Source organism: Adiantum capillus-veneris, chromosome 29, assembly GCF_014529385.1.
Source record: "Adiantum capillus-veneris isolate H3 chromosome 29, ASM1452938v2, whole genome shotgun sequence".
Lineage (NCBI taxonomy): Eukaryota > Viridiplantae > Streptophyta > Polypodiopsida > Polypodiales > Pteridaceae > Adiantum > Adiantum capillus-veneris.
The window spans coordinates 35585276-35595086 of record NC_140959.1 but is presented as its reverse complement, the minus strand read 5'-3'; the positions used below and the strand labels follow the sequence as shown (position 1 = coordinate 35595086).

At 41.8% G+C, this 9811-nt stretch overlaps 2 pseudogenes; both read right to left on the bottom strand.

The window, feature by feature from the left end:
• Positions 1–533: 533 nt before the first annotated feature.
• On the bottom strand, positions 534–1431 carry LOC147419037 (uncharacterized; annotated as a pseudogene).
• A 17-nt stretch (positions 1432–1448) lies between these two features.
• Positions 1449–2270, bottom strand: LOC147419036 (uncharacterized; annotated as a pseudogene).
• Positions 2271–9811: the final 7541 nt, after the last annotated feature.

The window sequence follows — 9811 nt, the reverse complement described above, 5'->3', positions numbered from 1 at the left end:
TCTCTCTTCGCAATGAAAGATAGTGCCTCTATCTCTAGAAGCCTTGTTTAATGCAAGCATTTCGAATCAACCATTTGCTTTTGTTGTAGAAAACTGCCAAGCTGTCCTTTGTGAGGCAAAGCATGAGTGGTAAAGCTTGTCTGGGCTTTTATGTCATCACAATAATTCTTGACATTTTCTCTAGGCATTGTTGGCAACATCATGTGGCCAAGGGGAAGGTTGCATGTACCTAAACATTAGTCAGTAGGAATTGACATAGCTACTACTACTGGCTCTATCTTAATGTTACATTAATTAATTAGCAAGATTCCATGTTTTCTTATGTGAGTGTAAAGCAAATGGATAGCTTGGCCTTGTTCACACGGAAAGCATATCTCGACATGACGAAACACATAAGTACTCGACATCACGGAAAACATAAGCATGACGTTTTCTCACATTGACGTCGATCTCAAACATAATCAACAAATTGCATCAAGACAATGGAGTTGGTACTCAAGATGACATTGAAAATTGAGTTATCAGATGCACAGTCACATAAGGTCAGCAATACATGCTGGGAGTAAATAACCAAAATGGAAGTACATGCTAGGAGTAAATAACGAAAATCCACAGCAGCAAAAGAAGCCAGCAGGTGTCGAGACTCTGCTCACAAAATCCCAGCAGATGCATTAATATTTTTCCGCATGTTCATAGTCTAGTTAACAAGATGTCTGTTTAGCAAGTTCGCAAGCCTACACAAGAGTGCATTCAACTTGCTGAGCTGTGTTTTCAACTTTGATACTTCAGCACGCAGCACCAAGATTTGCTCCTCTAGCTTGGAAACCTGGATATCAGCAACATTTGTTTCGCGTTCATCGATTGCGTCTTTTAATCTATCTATTGCATCTAGGACATCATATCGAAGAGCTCGATAACCTTCCGGTCAATTCCTAGAGACCTCGTGCAAAATTTCTGACACCATCTCCTCGAGCTTGTCCAATCGTGGATCTTGAATTTCATCCAGTGACTCATCTACTTGCATCTCTGTCATTGTGTCCACCAAGTTCATCTGGTCCATTTTACCTTGCATTCACAGAATACAAACTTTTAGTCTCATCACATGCAACAAATAGAAGCAATCACAATGAATTAGAAATACATCGTATCATGCAATTGTTGTGACGCCAACACTATGCACCAACGGGTTATACTCATCGCCTATTTGTGGACTCCCTCCGTCGCTATCATCATCCCCGTCATTGTGGTTTTGTTCACTATAGTTATCTTCACGATTAGTTGGCGCGCTCGCTGGACTGTTGAGAAGATGCTCGATAGTTAGCAAAATGCAAAATCAAAATCATTCCTATGCGTATTCATGAACGTACCTCTCAATTCCTTGCCACCGAGAGTGGAACCAGTCGGCACGTGGGTGAGTTGTACTACATTCATCGTTGTTGATGAAGATGCTAGCGACATCTTGGTAGGTTGTGGTTGATGGATAAACCATGCATCTCCAAAGAGATTTCGTCTTGCATAATTGCATCCCCCGGCCTTGATAGGGTGTGACCCATGCCGATGACGGATAATATTTCCCAGTTTTTAACATCTTGTTCACAGTCGACAAGAAATCGTTTCCCAATGGATGTCCCAATCTAAACTTCCAGAACATATATGTCCTATCAAATATATTTGCAGGCGCCAAACAGACTTTTTTCTTCAAGTCGTCACCGCCATACAAGCTGTACAACTCTATTCCCTTGTTAATCTCATCTGCATGAATGTTGTGCATCACGACTCAAAAATACGGCTGGTCTTGGTCCTTCAAGCAGTACCCAAGCATACCCTCGAAGGTATGCATATTACGCTATTTCAAAGCACGGCAAAGCACCATGCCACCAGCAGCAGCAGGCACAGCCTTATCCCAACCCAAGTACTGTTTCACTTTCCTATTTGCTGCGACCAAGGAGCTAGTCCAAAGGCGCATTACCATCTGGAAGTGCAAGTGAAAAAGAGTGCCGCCTCTTTCAACAGCACAAAGACCAAGAGCTGTCTCCCTTTCGAGGAATGCATGCATGGAAGCTAACAAAGCTACATCAATATCACAACCCCCTACAGACACTGTGACACTAACCTCCATAAGCCTAGAGCTTTTCGGCTTCTCAGCCTTGCTACTACGAGTTGGCAATGACTCAACCCCATCCCTTTTTTCATTTTTTTCATACATTGCCCTCATTTGCATTCTGTCTGCAGCGGGCCTCTGCCTTGAGCCGAACCATAGGCCTTTGCATCAAAGAATAACATGCAGCAGAATACAAACACAATAGTACGCACTCAGCCTGTTGACTTCAGTTCAACTCGCCTCCGATTTGCTTTCTGGAGTTTGCTTGGCATCTGCACAGATTCGCTTTAATTCCATCAGGAAAAAGCTATTTTCGGGACCTACTTGGTAGGAAAAAAATTATTTTCATGGTCTTCATAGCGAGATAAAGTCTCCAACGACGTAACTAGAAAGAATGAATGCAAGATGCTTTACAAAATCTGTCCCAAGGGACAATAATGCATACCATATGTTATGATGGTATGTTGTAGGGAGCAAGCACATATGAGCATGATGATCATCAACAACATACTGATTAGAGAGGTAAAAAGTTGTCCTCGTTGTTTTGAGAGCAAGTGGTTTAGAAAGTACCATACCATTGCAGAATCTAATAGACCAAACACTATTGGGAGTAACCTTTTGGAGTCCAAAAGGAGGTTTGTAGTACATGGGTAACATTTGATGTCACCAAGAAAACAACTTAATACTACCTCCCAATGAGAAACCATCAAATGTCAAGAGGCATCTATAGATGCACTAGTGCCATAGCCAAAGCACGAATATCCATTATCCCATCAGTACAACAACATCATGTTGCTCATATCTATGTAGAAAAATAGTCATCCACACATGATGTAGCAACAATTTGACAAACTAAAAAGGGGAGCAAGACCATCAAGTTTTGTAGTGTCAAAAAAGTGACCCGCATGTAAAAGGAGATGAAATGACCATAAAGGAGATCACAAAGTGGAGTCCTAATCGATATTCCAAACACATAGGATTCAATAAGATCATTGTCAATAGTGCTAGGATTTTTATTGAATGCGTGAGGGCAATGAATGGAAGATGGCATATGCAACCAACGTCAAGACATCACAGTATCATTACATATATCCATTAGACCTATCCAATACTTTCTCAATCGTCACGCATCTTGAGAGGTATATTCTACATACACAATACCCAAGTACACATTTGTAATATTGTGTAGGATTCACCTTCCATAACAAAAACCATGTTGAGATGGATGTAGAATGACCTTTTATGTGGTCAATGCACCGGATAGCATCACAATCTTTTGCTATTAAGTGACTTGAGGACCTTCTCCCACTAAATTTCCATTTTTCAATCATCTATACAATATTTAGTTTGAGGATGAGTAGCTATTCAAGAACGAGTTGTATGAGTTCAAGTCAACAAACAACATTTGATTGAGTAGGATTTTAGAATTTGTTACCATACGATGGTAGGGAAGTGTGTGAACACACTTGGGAGCACGGGGGGCACTTTTTCCCCTCAGTAGGAGGATTTTTTCACCCGGCTTGTATATACGCCTATCATTATAGGGTGAGCCTTAACTTTGTATTATCAGACTCAGTAATACTACTTTTCCTATGTTGTGTGCTTTTGAGCTTCTCATTCATCTACTCCTTTGAGTGAATTCCAACAATCCAATTTTCAACAATTGGTATTACTAAGAAGAGGGAAATATAACCTCGATTCGGTCTCAGTTTGACATCCGCTATCACTTCTTATAGTAGTGCGCACATTATTTTGTCAGGGTGTGCAAATTGTTTGGTAGTGTAAATAGACACCGTAGTCTTCTGTGGGATATGCTATAAAGTGTTGGAATAAGCTTTAGCTTACACTCACAGTGAGAATACTCCCTAAAAGCCAAGCATGCACCATTTAAGTGCATAGTCACATTTTCCCTATGGAACCCACAAAGCCTCACACACTTTATTCATTCCCTACCACTTATGGTACCTCACACTACCCTTGCCATTTCCACTTGTGGTGCATATCCATTCAGTCATTGATTGCACTTCTCCACATTGAGCTTATATATGGCCAATACTCAAAGCTTGTAAATCTCTCTCAAAATTATAATCAACCAAGCAAGCTATTTTCATTTTACATTGTGTATTGAGATCACTCTCTAATCTACTCCTCATTATCTATTGGCTATGATGTAATTTGAATGCCTCATTGGTCGATCCACCGTAGACATTACATGTTGTATCAGAGCCAATGCGCAATTAACATTTCCTAATTGCACCGATTTAGATCCCAATGTTAGATTAGTGCTTTCTCTCTCTTTCAACACTAATCAATTCATAACACTTTAAGAATAGCTCAATTAAGCTCAATCTTAATTACCTCTCTTCTTGGATTTGGGTACTCTACATGATCACTTCCCTAACCAAGTGATTAGAGCTAATCATGAATGAGCATTGGGTTTTGTACGTTTTTTTTTTTAATTTCATATTTTCTTGATTGTGCACATTGTGTTTAGCTCTTTTTTTTTTAGCTGAATCACATTGCTAGAGAGAATTAATTGAATTGAAATGCATGTGTGTATAGACTCTTTCACGAAGTTTCTTTTTTTTTTTTTTGCACATTGTGTTTTTTTTTTTTTTTGAGCCGAAACACATTGCTAGAGAGCATTGATTGAATTGAAATGTCTGTGTGTGTAGACACTTCCATGACTTTTCTAACGCACAAATTTATGCCATTTTGGCCCAAGCATTGTATGCCGACACCTTCATTAAATCCTTATGGTTTTTTTTAATGCTTCATACGTTTGCTAAGTTTTACTTATTAATGACCTTTGCTTTGTTAAGTGTGTGTGCACTGTGTGCTCACTTGATAGTGTGTGGCTTGAAAGACAAAGAATTCTTTATGTCTTCCTTTTTATTTTTTGAAGCCTCTCTGACGATGACAATGACAATGATGGGAACAGTACAAAAAACAAATGGGTTGGCTCTTACTGCTCTACCACAAGAAGAATCAGAAATATTCTCATGTAGGAAAACAGTCTTTTCTAGTGTTTTTCATACAATGCATAACATCATGAGCTTCTGCTCTCGAGAGGCACCACATACCTAGCTAGGTATGATTGGGGGCAGGGGACCACCGGGCCGGCGGTCCTCTGCCCCCAGTCGTATCTAGCTAGGTATGCGGCGCCTCCCTCATAGAAGCTCATGATGTTGAGGGAAGTCGCAATGTGATAAATATTGTGAGAATTTGTCCAAAACTTCTTACAACGTTTTTCCAGTGTTTTTCATACAATGCATAACATCATGAGCTTCTGCTCGAGAGGCACCACATACCTAGCTAGGTAAAATTGGGGGCAGGGGACCACCGGCCCGGTGCCCGCCCCCCCCCCCCCCCCCCCCCCCCCCCCCCTTCCCACCGGGCCGGCGGTCCCCTGCCCCCAATCGTACCTAGCTAGGTATGCGATGCCTCCCTCACAGAAGCTCATGATGTTGAGGTAAGTCACAATGTGAGAAATATTGTGAGAATTTGTCCAAAACTTCTTCTGTACCAAAGTCCCATTTGTTGAGCATTGCAGGACGCCTGCACTCGCCTCTCGGCTCCTACTCGGACCTGACGTTTTTTTATATTCACCATCATTATTGCCCCCAAGCCTCGTACTGTTGTCATCGAGATAACTGCCAGCCCTGCGCTATCAGGACAACCCCCTTGGCTCACCCAGACTCGCTCGTAGCCTGCTGCTACCCGACACCCGCCTTGCTGGATACCCGCTGTCCTGCTGACAACACCTCGTGTCAGCTGCCCTTGTGATACGAATCTGTCAACTTTTGCCTTGCTTTACCCTCAGCCTTAATCAACGTCATCGTCGTCATTAGCTTTGCAATGGTGCTCGCACTAACCCAGCTCGTTTACTTTTGGCTTATTCTATTTAATTTTTCTTTAATCTTTCACATAAGACAGGTTCTCACGATGAGCACACAAAATACTTTGGTTTTGTATTTTTCTTGAGCCTAGGCTCCCAAGCAACAATTTTATAATCACACGATCACAACTTTTTTTTTGTTAAATAGCACTTCTGAACATGTTAATAATATGTTAACATCTTTTCATATTCACACAAATGCCGGTTTAAGGTGACTTGGGAACCGGTCAAAACCCTACCAGTTTTTAGAGAAGCCCGTCAGGCCCACCAGGCATCGGTGATTCCCGATGGTCTCCATCGGGGTCGTCAGTAAGCTTAACGAGGTGCATTATTTTATATATAGGCAGCCCCAATGCGTCCCTTGGGATATTTTTCCTGATCGTCTTCTCACCCACAGGTACTGACATCTGTATGTTGTTAGGAAATAAAACGTAGTTAAATAGATATTTGAGTAGATTACTTAATGGAGAGAGATAGATTTCACACACAAGAGATTATATAGTAGAGAGAGAGAGAGAGTACACACGATATACGTGGTTCACCCAATGTGGGCTACGTCCACGGGAAAGCAGCCACTCAATGGTTTTAGCACTTCAAAAGAAGTAGTTTACAAAGGGATTAAATCCTTAATAGAGCTTCCGCTTTGCTTCACTCTCACCACCTCACACTCACCTTGTTGCATCAACTTCACACTATGAAATATGTGTAGAAATGGCCTCCTTTTATAGGCCAAAAGGGCTGCCCTCTCTTATGAGAGGCAGCCATGTGTAGCCGCCCTTGTGCGAATAAGTCCAAATCGGACCCTCCAATCCGCCCATGTGTGGCCGCCCTTGAGAAGACAAGTCTGCTTTTGAATTCGGCCACCGGTCCCATTGACTTTCGACCACCGGCCACCGGCCAACCGACGGTTGTTTTCTGACCACTTTCCGGTCGCCGTCCGACCATAATATTCCGGCAAAAAGGAATATTCCGACGATGGAAATAAAAAAGTCTCGGGGGCTTCCGCCTCCGAGGCCCCTAAAGTTTCCCCTGATTCTTGGCCGTGAAAATTTTGGTTTTCGGTGAGTGATTTTCCTTCACGCATGATGGCTTCTCCTCTTAATGGGGGCCTTACAAATGTGCGCTTTTACCACAGAAAATTACAAGGGTAAATCAGGCTCCATACTTAACAATCTCCCACTTGGAGACTGATCTCCAAACCAAACCTGTGTAGTTGCTTTCCATTCTGGCTTCTTATCCTTGAATGCCGATTGAAGATGAGCAAAAGCTCAACTTCTCCTTGTTGACCACCTTTGTAAACATGTCTGCAGGATTTTCACTTGTATGCACCTTTCCTAGCTTTAGCTGTCCCTCTTCCAAAAGAGTGCGTATGAAGTGATATCTCACCTCAATGTGCTTTGTCCTTGAATGAAAGGCTGAGTTCTTCCCAAGATGGATAGTGCTTTGGCTATCACTATACAAAACACAATTGTCTTGTTTGAATCCAAGCTCTTCTAAGAATCTGTGAAGCCACAGAATTTCTTTGCTTGCCTCCGTCATTGCTACATACTCTGCTTCCGTGGTAGAAAGTGAAACCACTTTCTGCAGCTTTGAAGCCCAGATTACTACTGTGCCTCCAACCGTGAATACATAGCCAGTAGTGCTCCTTCGAGTATCTTTGTCACCTGCCATATCTGCATCAGCGTATCCTTCTAGAAAAATATCAGTTCCTCCAAAATACAAAGCATTTGTTGTTGTCCCTTTTAGATACCTAAGTATCCACTTCACAGCTTGCCAACGCTCTTTACCTTGGTTGTCCATGAACCTACTCACAACTCCCACTGCATGTGCAATGTCTGGCCTTGTCCAGACCATAGCATACATTAGAGAACCTACCGCTGCAGCATATGGAACTTTAGACATATAGGCTATCTCCTCTTGTGTCTTTGGACACATATCCTTCGTTAGTTTAAAATGACCAGCCAAAGATGTAGAAACTGGTTTTGCATTTTGCATTGCAAACCTTTCTAGTACCTTCTTGATGTAATCTTCTTGAGATAGCTTTGTTGTCTTCTTCGTCCTGTCCCTTGATATTTTCATACCAAGTATCCTCTTTGCAACACCTAAATCTTTCATTGAAAAAGATTTAGACAGCTCCTCTTTTAGGTCTTTGATGTCCTGCATGTTAGCACTTGCAATCAGCATGTCATCAACATACAACATTAGGATGATGAACTTCCCATCTCCCAAATTCTTAGTGTAGACGCAGTGATCCGAGTTGTATCTTGTGAATCCATGATCCAACATCCATCGATCAAACTTCAAGTACCATTGTCTTGATGCTTGCTTTAAACCAGACAAGCTCTTCTTTAATCTGCAAACCATTTTCTCCTTACCTTTTACTTCATACCCCTTTGGTTGAAGCATGTAGATTTCCTCCTCTAAGTCCCCGTGAGGGAATGCCGTATTTACATCCATTTGCTCGAGATTTAAATCATGAGCAGCCACAAGGCTTAAGACAAGCCTAATTGAGTTCATTTTTACAACAGGAGAAAATATTTCATTGAAGTCAATACCTTTCTTTTGAGAAAACCCTTTTACCACAAGCCTAGATTTGTACCTTTTCTTCCCACCTTCTTCTTCCTTCAGCTTGTACACCCATTTGTTTTGAAGTGCTCGCTTACCTTTAGGCAACTCAACCAGCTCCTATGTTTGGTTGCGATGTAGTGAGTCCATCTCCACTTGCATGCTCTTCGTCCATTCTTCTTTGGATTCATGTTGCATAGCTTCTCCGTATGATTCCAGCTCTCCAGAATCTGAGATCAAGAGATGGTTGAAGGAAGGAACAAACCTTTCTGGAGATCTACTTGCTCTTGTAGATCTTCAGGGAATAGGTTGAGGCTCCTCATTTGGTTGACGTTGTTGCACATTGTCACCGTTTGCAGTCCTTGAGTCTTCACCGTCCTCAAGCTCCATGTACTCATCACCTGTTTCTTTTGTTTGTTTTCTTTCCAAGTAATCTTTGTACATATTTTGTTCGTTAAAAATTACATCCCTACTCCTTAAGATTTTACCATCTTCAGGATTCCATAGGCGATACCCAAAGTCACCTTCTCCATAGCCAATGAAGAAACACTTTTTGGACTTTGCATCTAGCTTTGATCTTAGGCTTCTATCTATGTGCATGAAAGCCTCACACCCAAACACTTTGAGAAATGCATAATTAACCGGTTTACCTGTCCATGCCTCTTCTGGAACTCCCCCATCCAATGCCGTTGAGGGTGACCGGTTGATTAAGTACACAGACGTACTTACAGCTTCCGCCCAAAGCTCAAGCGGTAGGCCTGCATGTAGCCGCATGTTTCGTGCTCGCTCCATGATTGTCATGTTCATCCTTTCCGAAATCCCATTTTGTTGAGGTGTCCTTGGGGTTGTCCTTTGCCTCCGAATGCCATTGCTAGCACAAAAGCTTTCAAAAGCTTGGCTGCAATATTCGCCTCCATTGTCGGATCTGAGGCATTTAACCTTGGTACCTGTTTCATTCTCCACAAAGGCTTTCCACCTTTGAAATATGGAAAATACATCGGATTTATTCTTCATGACATAAACCCATGTTTTTCTAGTCACATCGTCTATGAATGTTACATAGTACAATGAGCCACCAAGTGATGGTGTACTTGCAGGACCCCAAACATCAGAATGAACCAACTTAAGTTTTTTATTTTTTCTTTCATTTCCTGATTTTTGAAATTTTACCCTCTTTTGTTTGCCATAAACACAATCTTCACAGAACTCTAAGTCCACTTCTTTTAAACCTAGTAGAAGCTTCTTTG